Genomic DNA, 4,486 nt, shown 5'->3' with positions numbered 1-4,486 from the left:
TCAAAAAAGAAAAAAAAAAAAAAAAGAGAAAGAAGGAAATAATGTATCTTATTTCAGGGCACCATAATTTTGTTCATGCGTACAAAAGCATAGACAATAGCAATAGAAAACCTCACTCATGCCCCCACTAACCCCCCTTAACAGTAAAATGCAGATATAACCGAGGTCTCCTATGTACTCCTTCCTGATCCCATTTGCCTCCTCCCTTTCCAGGGATAAACAGTCTACTGAATTAGGTATTTAACATTCCTATGTCTCTTATCACATTAGTTTTTTTTTTTTTTTTTGGAGACAGGGTCTTGCTCTGTCACCCAGGCTGGAATGCAGTGGTGCAATCATAGCTCACTGCAGCCCCAACCTCTTGGACTTAGTGATCCTCCTGCCTCAGCCTCCAGAGTATTTGGGACCACAAGCACATGCCACCATGCCTGGCTAATTTTTTTTGATTTTGATTTTGTAGAGACAGGGTCTCGCCATGTTGCCCAGGCTGGTCTTGAACTCCTGGCCTCAAGCAGTCCTCTTGCCTCAGCCTCCCGAAGTGCTGAGATTACAGGTGTGAGCAACAGCACCTGGCCACACATATGAGTTTTGTAAAAAAAACAAAATAAACAAGAAATTGTCTTACACATTTTTAAACTTTGTATAAATGACATCTTACATGTTGACACATATAGCTCAATTCCATTCATTTTCACTCTATGAACTTGCCACAATTTACCCATTCTCCTGATAGTGCCATTTTCTACTCTTATAAACAAAGCTGCAGTAGTGATAGCTAACATTAATGTGTGCCAGGCACTGTTATAAGGGTTTTCTGTTTATTAAATCGGTTTAATCGATAAGCATGTTTTCTTGTATGCACATTCAGGAATTCAGTGTGTATGTTTTATAAAGAGGATGTTAAACAAAAAAGAGGTGAGTGATGAGAATTACAGGAAGCAATGCTATAAGAAAAATCATAGAAGAAAGTGGGATAGTTTGGCTTTGAAAAGATAGAGGTGGCCAAGCTCACAGGATGAAGGAACAGAGTGAGAAGAGACCTCAGCAACCATCTAAAGACTGGTTTGATGTATGAAACTCCTCTTAACATCCCTGGTCGAATTACCTGAAGCTCTATTTATCCTGAGGTGATAATAGTTTCTATATAACTTCTAGTCATAGAACCCAATTCTGCCATCTAAAATGACATGGAATGAGTTTAACCCCACTTCTATAGAGTAACTGTTAAAACAACATAATTTCTACTCCCCAGTCCCCTTCTGTCCAAATCCTCTCAAAGTTAAATGTACCTAGTTCCTTCAATGAACATGACATGGTTCTCATGTATCCTCACCACCTTGACTATACACCAATTTGTCAAAGTTCTTCAATTGTGAGATCTAGAAATGAGCACAACTTTCTAAATGTGGTGTGACCACTGTGAGGTGGACTGTGATAAACACCTCCCTTGTTACGGACCCAGTAGTCCTGTTAATGAGGCCTAAAATCAGTTGCTTTTTTTTTCCTGTCACATCTTTGTGAATTCATACTGAGCTTATAGTCAAATTCAAGCCCTTAAATTTTTTTCATATGAGAACCATCACCTTTGCTCTGTAGTTGCTCTGTAGAAACCACAATAACATCTTTTTTCTGATTAGCAAAATAATATGTATCACTTTACAAAACTTTAAAATACTTGACTTTTAATAGTTGTGTATAATATTTCCTCATGGGGATAATGTATTTATTTAACCAGTCCCCTAATGTTAAATATTAAGATTGTTTTGAAAGAAATTGTTCACTATTATAAATCATGTTTTAGTAAATATCCTTGTATAGAAATATAATCTAAACTCTACCACGACTGACAAGGCCCTCCATCATCTGGCCCTTGACTACCCATCCCCTGACTGTAGCTTATGCTCAATACATTCTAGTCACACTGGCCTTTTTAGTTGTTCCTCAAGATACTAAGCTCATTCCTGCCCTGAGGTCTTGCATTTTCTGTTTCCCTTTCCTGAAATGTTCTTCTGATGCTTTTCCTGACTTGCTCTTCACTGTTTAGGCCTCAGCTTAGATATTTCCTTCTCAGAGAGAGCTCCGCAAGCACTCTTTAAACAAAATTTTATTTTAATGAGATGGGGTCTTGCTATGTTACCCAGCCTGGTCTTTAACTCCTGACCTTAAGCAATCCTCCCAAAGTGTTGGGATTACAGGCATCCGCCACCATGCCCAGCCTCCCCAAACACTCTTTTTTTAGTAGAGATGGGGTTTTGCCGTGTTGGCCAGGCTGGTCTTGAACTCCTGACCTCGTGATCCCCCCACCTCGGCCTCCCAAAGTGCTGGGATTACAGGCGTGAGCCACCGCGCCTGGTCCCAAGCACTCTTCTAAAGTGCTCTTTTCCCATCCCACATTCTCTATGACTTCACTATATTTTATTTTCTTTTCACTCATCACTATCTAAAATTATTTTATTTTCTGGTTACTGTGTCTCTCTCCCTACAAGAATACCAGTTTCATGAGGGCAAAGAATCTCACCTGTCTTGTTTCATGTCTTCTCAGCAGCTAGAAACAGTGCCTGGCACATAGGTGCCCAGAAAAATATTTGTTGAACGAATAAATATATTTACATACCAATGTCTGTTTCCTTAGTATAAATTCCTATGTGTATAATTACTGGGTCAAAGGATAGAAACATTTTAAAGGCTATTGATACGTATTTTCAAGTTGCTTTCCTGAAAGGTATAACAATTTATATTCCTAATAGCAATACAGAAATGCCCTTTTTTTTTTTTTTTTTTTTTTTTTTTTCAGACAGGGTCTCACTCTGTCACCCAGGCTGGAGTGCAGTGGCATGATCAGAGCTCACTATAGCCTCAACCTCCAGGGCTCAAGTGATCCTGTGGCCTCAGTCCCCACTGAGTAGCTGGGACTACAGGTGTGTGTCACCACGCCAGGCTAATCTTTTGTATTTCTAGCAGAGACAGGGTTTTGCCATGTTGCCCAGGCTGGTCTCAAATTACTAGGCTCAAGTAATCTGCCCACCTCAGCCTCCCAAAGTATTGGGATTACAGGTGTGCGCCATGGTGCCCAGCCAGAAGTGCCCTTCTTAATCACCCTTGCTAATGCTAGACATTATAATAACAAAAAATCTTTGCTGCTTTAAGACAGGATGAAAGATGGAGTTCTATGACATGTCCTGGTGATACTTCCCCAGGATGACAGTGATCCATTGATTGCTACAGCCTGGGTAAGGTCCTTTGGCCATTTACAAATTCATCTAAATGCTTCAAAAATGCTCTGTTACCTCGTCCATGTTTCTCTATTTTATCCAAGGGATACTATCACGAGAGCAGTATCTGAAGGGCTGTCATAAAGAATGATTAGGCTCTTATATAGCCAAGACCCATTGGGATGATGTATAGGACAGCACATTTCAGCTAAACAAGAAGGAACTTTCTAACAATTAGTGGAGTCCAATGGGTTGTCCTGTAAAACTGTGAGCTTCCCCCTATTAGAAGTCTTCAAGCAAGAAGAGGTTAAACACCTGGTAGTGGTATTATAGCACAGTCATGACATACATGACAGATGTAGTTGCATGAATGCCACGTACATGAGCTGTAACTTCATCCTATTCTGTCTCACACCAGGAAGCAGATTAGAATGTCAAAGACAGAATGTGACACTATCACAGGCATAACTACAAATGTATTTACTACATGTATACAGGGTGGTGTGTGTGTGTGTGTGTGTGTGTGTGTGTGTGTGTGTGTGTGTATCACAACTGCTGGCAACCCACCAGCATGTTCCAGCACCATAGTTGAGAAGTAATAGGGGGACTCTTTTTTTTTCCTTTTTCTTTTGTAGAGATGGGATCTAGCTATGTTGCCAAGACTGGTCTTGAACTCCTGGCATCAAGCAATCCTCCCACCTTGGCCTCTCAAAGTGCTGGGATGACAGGCATGAGCAACCACACCCGGCCAAGGGATTCTTTGTAGAGAGTGGAAAGTAGAGCTGAAAGACCTCTGTTCTCAACTTAAGCCAGTTGTTCTCAACTCTAGCTGCACATAAGAAATCTCTGGGCAGCTTTTCAAAAAGGCCATGTCCTACCTCAGACTAATTACATCAGAATATCTGGGGGTGGGGTCCCAGGCTCCATGTTTAAAAGCTCCCTTGGGGTTTCCAATGTGTGGCTAGACTTGAGAACTACTGTTTCAGAGTCCATAATTCCTCTAGCACTAAGCTCAGTGTTACACTGTACCTTACACTTCAGAAGGATAAGATCTGGTCAAAAAAAAAAAAAAAAAAAAAAAAAAAACAAAAACCAGGATTGGTAGGTGATGCTGTGGCAAAAACAAAAAACAAAGAATACCAGACTAGGAATTTGGAGACTCAGGCTCTAGTCTTATAGTTAATGCTTGGCATGACCTTGGACAAGTCACTTCATCCAAGTTAATCTCCATTCTTTTTTTTTTTTTAATTTTTAAATTTAGAGATGGGGGTCTC

The 4,486-nt window shown here is 40.4% G+C and overlaps 1 protein-coding gene across 1 annotated transcript in view; it reads right to left on the bottom strand.

The window, feature by feature from the left end:
* Positions 1-4,486, bottom strand: part of LOC108539312 (chromosome-associated kinesin KIF4A-like) — a gene marked incomplete at its 5' end in the record, with an annotated part of 20,464 nt that overhangs the window by 5,660 nt on the left and 10,318 nt on the right. The gene's annotated exons all lie outside the window — the stretch shown is intronic.

This window comes from Rhinopithecus bieti, unplaced genomic scaffold (assembly GCF_001698545.2).
Source record: "Rhinopithecus bieti isolate Rb0 unplaced genomic scaffold, ASM169854v2 scaffold_18033, whole genome shotgun sequence".
NCBI lineage: Eukaryota > Metazoa > Chordata > Mammalia > Primates > Cercopithecidae > Rhinopithecus > Rhinopithecus bieti.
Note: the sequence above shows the minus strand (reverse complement) of the source record. Positions and strands in the feature narration are given on the sequence as shown.